This window comes from Rhinopithecus bieti, unplaced genomic scaffold (genome assembly GCF_001698545.2).
Source record: "Rhinopithecus bieti isolate Rb0 unplaced genomic scaffold, ASM169854v2 scaffold_5569, whole genome shotgun sequence".
Lineage (NCBI taxonomy): Eukaryota > Metazoa > Chordata > Mammalia > Primates > Cercopithecidae > Rhinopithecus > Rhinopithecus bieti.
In genome coordinates this window covers 811,713-820,921 of record NW_016804856.1, presented here as the reverse complement: position 1 = coordinate 820,921, position 9,209 = coordinate 811,713, and the positions used below count along the sequence as shown (strand labels likewise).

General features: G+C 36.7%; 1 long non-coding RNA gene across 1 annotated transcript in view; it reads right to left on the bottom strand.

The window, feature by feature from the left end:
* Positions 1–2,283: 2,283 nt before the first annotated feature.
* Positions 2,284–9,209, bottom strand: part of LOC108528748 (uncharacterized) — a 9,645-nt gene continuing 2,719 nt past the window's right edge. Inside the window, exons 2-3 of the long non-coding RNA XR_001885287.1 lie at positions 5,813–5,891; positions 2,284–5,706 (exon numbers count right to left, since the gene is read on the bottom strand). This is a non-coding gene — a long non-coding RNA (uncharacterized LOC108528748). The remainder of the gene's footprint in view (positions 5,707–5,812; positions 5,892–9,209) is intronic.

Sequence of the window (9,209 nt, the reverse complement as noted above, 5' to 3'; positions counted from 1 at the left end):
CTCCTACTGAGCCCCAGCCAATAACTAGCTCCAAATGCTAGTCACAGGTAGAGCTATCATGGACAAGGATCCTTCACACCCGGTTTATTCAGGCTGACCCTGAAAGACAGTGTCAAAAGACAAGCTATTCCAACAGCAAAGGCCTCCCCAGATTGCATATTTATGAGACAAATAAATTGTTATTTTATGTCGTCATGTTTTGTGTGTGTGTCTCTCTGTGTGTCCCTCCCTTTCTCTGTCTTGCACGCTCTCTCTCAAACACGCACACACATGCACACACACACACAAAGATCACAAATTCAATTGTATCAATAAATAAATATTTAATTCTAAATATAAATAAATATTTAGATTAACTTATTTTAACTAACTGTCACTTGAATATGAACCAGCAGTGCATACAGCCGATTCACTAACAGAGACTCTTATCCAGATCCATTCTCCTTATACCTAACCATTGACACATTCTATTAATTTTGCCTCCAAAGGTCTCTTGGACACTTCTCTTCTTCATCCCTACTGACGCCACCATTTTCACTTTTGTAACAGTTTCCTGACTTGAATCTTCACATTCTCTCTTACCTCTCTCAAATCACTTCTCCGACTGAAACGAAATGAGCTGTTAAAAAATGTAAATCTGAGTTAGTCTCTGTTTACAATCCTTCAATCATATTATTATTATTATAAAGATTCACTGATTATTATTATTATTTTTTCTGAGACACAGTTTTGCTCTTGTCGCCCAGGCTGGAGTACAATGACATGATCTCAGCTCACTGCAACCTCCTCTTCCAGGGTTCAAGCGATTCTCCTGACTCAGTCTCCTGAGTAGCTGGGATTACAGGCACCAGCCACCAAGTCCAGCTAATGTTTTGTATTTTCAGTAGAGACGGGTTTTCACCATGTTGGCCAGGCTGGTCTCGAACTCCTGGCGTCAGGTGATCCATCTGCCTCAGCCTCCCAAAGTGCTAGGATTATAGGCATGAGCCACTGTGCCCAGCCAAGATTCACTGATTTTTATCCTAATACTTAGCAAACACTTTATCAGAAATATTACGAATTGCCACTGACCTCTTTGTCCTTTTTATTTCCTCACCTTAACTTTCTTTATCTAGAATGTGTTCTACTCCCTTCTGCCTCACATTTTTTGTACACTCTATTCCCTTTGATGGGAATGATTAAATTTCCTTAGTGTCCTTTGAATTGCTGGTCAACTGTTACGTATTCAGGTAAACGTTCTCTGCCCTTCCATACTAGGTCATCCTGCCCGTTCCCACAAACAGACTCCACACCTCTCGCAACTTCATTTGTCTCTTCTCCGAGATATTTGACACACTTGCCATTTATAATTATCTGGTGGCTAGCTGTTCATTGGCTATCACTACAAATACAAGGCAATCATCACAAGGGCAGGGACTCTGTGTTGTCATTTCAGTTTCCCAAACACCTTACAACATGTCTTATATGATGTATGTGCTTATTAATTATGTGTTAAATACATAAATGATCAATTGATTTCAGGGATTTGAAAGACTTATTCTCCTCATATGAGACATTCATCATTGTAAACTCATAGTCTGGCTAAGTAGATGCTCCCTGTTTATTTCTCTGGATTGAACAAATTACAACCACGCTGAGCAGCTGAAATCTAGAGTATTTTAATTGTGGCATCAAAGAACTGTGACAAACTAGGTAAGTTCAACTGAAAACAGTCATAAGGATGAAAAGTCTGGAGACCATGTCACCTGGAAAATTTCTCAGGAAATCAGGAATTTGGTCCAGGGAAGAGAGAACTCTAGCTGAGTTATCATGCTGGAATATGTGAGCTGTTGGAATAGATATTTCTCCAATGAACACAACTAATACCCACATATAAGATTCATCATGTTGTTCAACCCATGTATTCACTAAAGACCTAGGAAGTGTTCAGCATGTGTCTTGTACTACTTTAGGCAGGAGTTTGTAATGATGGAGCTAACACACTAATAAAAAGCAAAAGGATGAAGACCAACTAAATAAAAATTGGTAACTAGTATAAAACAGGCCCTGGTGTGTGACGTTACCATCCCTGTGTCCATGTGTTCTCATTGTTCAACTCCCACGTATGAGTGAGAACATGCACACGTGTATATCTATGTAACAAACCTGCACGTTCTGCACATGTATCCCAGAACTTAAAGTATAATTTTAAAAAAGGAAAAAAATATATACCTGAGTACAAAAAAAAAAAAAAAAAAAAAAAAAAAAAAAAACCTTGAAAGAGAACACAAGGAGAGAGCACCATAGATTGGGTGGTTAAAAAAAAAAAAATTCAAAAACTTTGAAAAGGGAATTTTCAAGATGAAATCTGAGGTATGAGAAGTGGGCAGGTCAGACCTATAAAGTTTCTCCTAGCAGTAGAAAAATGGAAGTTTATTCCTGGTAGAATGATCCTGACATTGGAAGATTGTAAGGAGATAAAAATGTAGTGTCCTCGTGACTTAGAAAAAGGTGAATGTAGCTTGGGCATTATATGTAAGCAGAAGTGTGGCACAAGATGAAGTTAGAGAGAGGAGCAAGAATCAGATGAGGTACGGCACTGTTGGTCGCGATTAAAAGTTTGGATTTTATTATTTGTGATATCTGAGAAGTACCTGGAATTAAAATGTTTTTCCATTTGATTTTAAAGGGATACATTTTTTGAAGTATAACTTATTAGAGATAGATTAACAAAGAATATTGAATGTCAGGTGGAAGAGACTAAGCAAAAACTACATACTTCACACACACACACAAAGTATAACAGTGAAAAAAGAAAGAACTGGTTAGATTTGAGATCTATGTATTGAAGTTATATCATGAGCTGAATTGTGCCCATCTCTGCACACCCCGAACCCCATTTGAAGAGGCAGCAAGACCACAGCCATATGCAAGCCAGAGAAAGGGGCCCCAGAGGAACCAATCCAATAGAGACTTTGATTTTAGACATCTAGCCTCCAAAACTGTGAAAAAAATAAATTTCTGTTGCTTCAACCATCCACATTGTGGAATTTTATTACGGCAGCCCTAGGAAACTTACACAAAGTGGAACAGGTAACATTTGTCAAGGGATTAGATGTAGAGTGATAGAAAATGAGCAGCAGGTATCATTCCCATGTTTACCAATTGAATAATTAGGTAGATAGGGATGTCATTTCCTGAAACAGAAAGACTGAGGGAAGGGCACATTTCTTTGGAGTAATCAGGAAGTTTCCTTTAATTATCCCAAATCTGAGATGACTGTGAGGCATATTTAGTAGAGATATAAATCACGGCAGTTGATTATTTAAAAATCTAGAGCTCAGAGGAGATATCCTTGTTAAAGGAATATACATGGGGTGTCTGTTCATATGTGTGTATGCATGTATGTACATATACATACTTACGGTGATATTCAATATTAGGGATTGGATTTGATCACCAAAGGGGAGGTGGTAGAGAAATAAGGGAAGTACATCCAACACTTATCACTACAGTAGTCAGCATTTCAAGTTAACATGGAAGAAGAACAAGCAAAAGACACTGAGAAGCGTCTCAGTGTCTTCACAGTGATCAGTGACATAAAAGTACATCTGGGAGAGTATGATAAAACAGAAACCAAAATAGAAGTCGTTTCCAAAAGGAGGGCATTGCATTTAAAATGCTGCTGAAAGTTGGAGTAAGATGAGAAAAACATTTATCCCTTTAACTTGGCAACATGAAGGTCTTTAGTGATTTTGACAAGAATTTTTCCAGTGGAATTGTGGGGGTGGAAGCCAGAATGGATTGAGTTGAGAAATGAGAGGGAAGTGAGGAAGTGAAGTGAATGTGATTGCTTTTTTAAAAAAGATTCATTATGAAGGGGATCTAAGAAACAGGTTGTTGATCAGAAGTTTTTAGACGGGTAGTATTGCTATAAAATATGTATGCTGATGGAAGTGGTCCAGGAGAGAGGGAGAGATTATTGGTGTGAGAGCCAGCAGAAGTAAGATCCAAGTTACCTGTGGAGGGGATGACTTCTTAGATAAGGGCAGTATCTTCCTGGAGATAAGAAGACAGGAGAAAATGGGGGAAGGTACAGTCAGTTTAATGAATGTAAGGTATTTTCCATCTAATCACATCTGTTTTATAAATAATGAATGAAAAAAGGTTATCACTTATCATTCAAGAGTTGAGGAGAAGCTTTTTAATGATCAAAGAAAAGTTACAAAATATTCATAGGTGTAATAAGAGAGGGAGCTTATAAGTAACAGTCTGTGTGGTGAGGTCATAAGAACCTGGTGACTCTAACTTTACAGGGACATCTAACTGCCTGAGGGTGTGAATTTCTTCAGTAATGCTCTGCTGCATGGGTCCTGGATCAGGAAGGGCAGTTGTCCATCACAGTAAACATGGTGATCCAGCCAGGAAAATGTAGTAAATAGTTGAAGATTGTTGTAAGTAAATTATCATAACAATGGATGTAGAATCCATGGGGTATACGTTAGTTACCTACATTTGCATAACAAATTATCCCCAAATTTAGCAGTTGGAAGCCACAAACATTCCTGATCTATAGTGTTTGTAGGTCAGGAATCCAGAAGCAGCTTAGCTGCTTGATTCTGGCTCAAGCCTGTCATGAAGGGGCAACCAAGATGTTGGCTGGACTGCAGTCCTCTCAGGACTTGAATGAGGAAGCTTCTATTTCTGAGCTCACTCATGTGTCTTCTGACAGGCCTCAGAAGGCCAAACTCACATGGACTTCTCTGTTTAGGACTGTATCATAACACGGCACCTGGCTTATTGCAAACAAATGCTCTAAGGAAGAGTAAAGGAGCTCCCAAGACGGAAAACACATTCATTTTATATCTTAACAATCCCATTGCTACTACCATATTCTGTCTGATAAAAGCAAATTTCTAAATCTAGCCCACATTCAAGAGAGAGACAATTATACAAGGACACACATACCAGGAAGTAGGGACCATTAGGGTCCATGTGAGAGGCTGCTTACCACAGGGTATAAGGAGGAAAATGAAGATAAGAGTAGAAATTGGTGGGAATCAATAATAATAAAAAAAAAAGACCTTAATTTTGTGAAAGACTTGATTCCATGTGGTTACTTAGGAGGTGAGTTTATAAAAGTAGAAGGTGGTAATTAGAGCACTGAAACATTAAATGTTAAATATTGGGAGTGGTTTAATCACCGGTTAGACTTTTTAGTTATAGACTATAGGGAAATGTTGTTGAACTAGTAGGAAAAAACAAACAACAAACAAAAAACACAGAAATAGAATGGAGAAGATAGTGTGTCAGGATAAGACATCTGCATGGGAGCGGAAGCCATGAGAAGAGGAATGGAAGTCAGGTGGACAGGAAAACTGTGAGCCGACAGCTAAAAGATTCCATGAATGGAAAATATAATCTGGAGGAAGGGGTAAAGCTGCAAAGGCAGATGCCTTGATCTCTACAGAAAGGTGGGCATGAAAGTGAAATGAGGAGTAAATATTTGAAACCAAAGGGGAGAGTAAGAATACTGAGTCTGCCCCTGACCCATTGAATCAGGATATGGAAGCATACACATAAATTGCTTCTGTTTGACATGGTTGGAAGAGATGCCATGTCTTCATAAAAGAGCAGGCTTCAGTCAAGGAAGTGGATAGAGAATATTCTTCCTCTTGTTTGCTGGTATAAAAGAGCATGGAGATCCAGAAGGCAAAATGAGAGAATCTGCCAGGAAAAGAAATGGTGGAGATAAGTGGATCAGAATTGGTAGAAACAGGACTAAACATGAAGAAATGTTCAGAAATAATATGTAGTCCATAGACTTCAATACCTGGTGTTGATAAAGGTCAGCAGATGTGCTGTTCCTGGCAGCTTTAGTTATTGTCATCATTAATGGTAAAGTGGGACTTCTGTCAAAGACAAAAAAAAATTATTAGAGTGGGAGAGGAACAAAAATGGAAAGGACTGTCTGTACCTCAGCAGATGATAGCAACAGGGAAAGGCAAAGCTGGTAAAACTATGGAGGTTTTCAAAATTATGATAGAATAGACAGGCATTTCCAACCTGTGAGTGGAAAAATTGTGATTCTTTCTAGTCTAGGATTTAATTGCATTTTTCTCTCACTGCTTCCATTTCTTGTGAGACACCTTCTGTTATTTAGAATATGTCAGGAAGAGCCTTAGACATTATTCAACCAAGCTTTTTTCTGTGAGATAACTGAAGTCCAGAGAATTCATAGCTTCGTGTCCTTAATGAGGTATACACTTAGTGTCAGGTTTGTGAGTAAAAATGAAGAATCTTGATTTCTAGTATAATTGAAATTTCAGAGATTAAAGATAATGGTGTAAGTATAGTAAGTTTATACGAAAAAATAACTAGCTGAAAAGGACAAATTTGGGGTGAATGTATGTTCAATTGCAAACACATATTTTGAGTTTTAAAGTCCATATTTTCAAGATGCTTCTACAGCACACAGATGTGACATTGTGTGTTACCTACCTACAGTATTTCCTTAATATCACCAATGAAACCTTGAAAATTGATGGCCAAAAGTATTTACTGAGTTTTTTTAACTTGTATCGTTGTATAGGGAAATAATGATAAAAAATGGAAACTTGATGTAACTGGGATTTTTGGACTAAACTTAACCTTGACTTTGCCTGGCATGGAATAGGACTACACTTGAACCCAGGATAGCTGTTCTATGACATCTCCCTTAACCCCAAGTCTATCCCTTTATTTTTTAGTACTTCCATGTACTTTCTATTCTGGGATGTCCAAGTAGAAAATGACCAATTTGTTTTTTCATAGAGACTAGAGGATATACAGCTTGGTTCCTGAGAGAATTCCTTATTTAATAACAAAAAATAATAATAATCAGGAGGAGACAGAGAAGAAGAAGAAGTTGTTTCAGTTTATAGTAAATATGCTACTTTTAAGGGTAAGTTAAGTACTCATAACAATGTAATCTTATAATATTTTGATCATTTAATTAACATTCCAAAAGCTTTGTGTGTGTGTGTATAGTGTATATATATGTGTATATATATATATATATGTATATATATGGGAGATACCAAATACTAAATACTAAAAACTAAATAATAATACTAAATATTAAAAAATTAAGGCATATTTAACAAGAAATAACCTACAAGCCTATCCACGCTTCTTAAAGCCTTACTGAAAATAACAAGTTACAGAATTTAGAATGTGGTAATATGGTAATATCAGAAAGACTATGAGAGAAAGAAGGAAAGAGAAAACACTTTTTAAAATTGAGTAAACATATTCTAGAAACATTCTTATTTGAGTATGAGAATTGTGCAAATGATACTGAATTTCAAGCAATGATCCTGGATTATAGGGTTATTCTCAAAGTGGAGGGACTAAACTTAGCACATACAGACAAAAGATGAAAACAGAAATAAATCAAACTTAGAAACCTCATCATTCCAAAGTATTCTTAATAAAATGCATTAATAATAGGAGAGATAAATTTCAAAGGCTTTAACTTTAAATACCTGGGTCAATTTAAAATGCAATACCAGTCTATATTTTGATGTGCTAACACTGACCTCTCAATAGTTCTTCTGTAAATCATCAAGGAAACTTATGTAATAATCAATTTATACAATTAATCTGGTAGTTTTGGAATGAAATGCATTACTTTATAAAAGAGAAATACAAAGCAATATAGTGAAACTTCCCAAGCAAATATATGTGTATCAACTGAAATACATACATATCAAATACATATATACACACACGTATGTGTATGCATACTTGCAAATGTGTGCGTACATATACATAGGTATGTATAAATATGTTTGTGTTTATATATGGACTCGCGAAAAAGACCAATGAAAGCAGATAATTATAATTTGAAATGTTGAATTTAATATGTATTAAATCATAAAAGTGGACCAACATCAATAGAAAGGAAAGGACAGAGAGCTGAGGGTGTGTGAACTGCTGCTCTCTTTTTGCTGTTGGGTCAACATGTCAGCAATGCTTTCTATATGGAGCATCTTGCAGACATGAAAACAAAGTGGTTCCTCCTTGCTTTGCCTTTGGATTGTGCTGTTGTTAGTGTCCAGAGACCAGACTGTCCATATAGGGCTCTTTTCCTGATTCTTGATTATAATCCCCTGAGGAAGTCAGACGAGCCTGGGGTTATGGAGACCGTGTCTTGCTTGGCGTAGTTATCATCCACAAATCATCTGCTATAAATATATCTCAGCAGGATCATCATCAGGCCAGCTCGGTAGCCTGCAATTTATGAAGGTTTTGAGAAACAATGTGAAAGGTGAAGGGCTTTATTAAGGGTGGCTTTCTTTTCTGACCCTGCCCTGACTTCTACTTGAATATAAATGATCCTGGGAGTAAGTGATCCTTTCCATTTAGGATTAAGCCCTTTAAGTTGTCCCTTTCAGCTGTTATTCTTATGCCACTGTGTCACGACTTTAAGAATTTCTAAGAAACATCAAAATCACAGTGTTACAAGATAATATGAGAAATCACTAGGTGCGAAATAGAAGTATAATTGAACCTCCTATTATTTCCTTTTTATGTATAAACCATCCAAAGCATTTTTTTCTCCATTTTTATTCCACATCTGTCATGGTTTTCTTTTCCTCTGGATAAAGTAACAGAAATGACCAAATTGCCTTGCAAAAATCATAATTATGATCTCTAGGGAAGTTGAAATAAAACGTTTTTCTCCTTTGTGTTGCTCACTGTTCTTTGTTTTTAAAAGAAAATGTGTTTGCTTAAACGGTGTTTCAAAATTTGTTCTGGATATAAACCCTAATTATTTCCTTTTAACATTTCCTTAAATGAATAAAAATATTGTAAAGAACCAAAATGACACAAAACCAAAATGCCACCCAGGCTGCTCTCTTGCCGGTGATCTGTTACTGGGAAAATAGTTAAAGCCTGTTGGGGAATTATTAACTGTTTCCCTTACAGAGTGTTTATCCCAGGCACTCGTTTAAGAAGGGAAAGCCTTGAAGAGGGTCACTCTGTTAATATGTATTAAGAAGTAAAGGACCAATTTTAATATATCAAACAACTTCAGTGGATAAAAGACCATCAGCATCTTCCTGTTTTCACTATCAATCTCTTTTAAAATGGTGTTCTTGGCTATCCATAATCGCTCCAGGGGAGAGAAACAAGCGGAGGAAAAAAATGCAAGAGTGAGGGGAACAAATGATGGAAAATTGCTT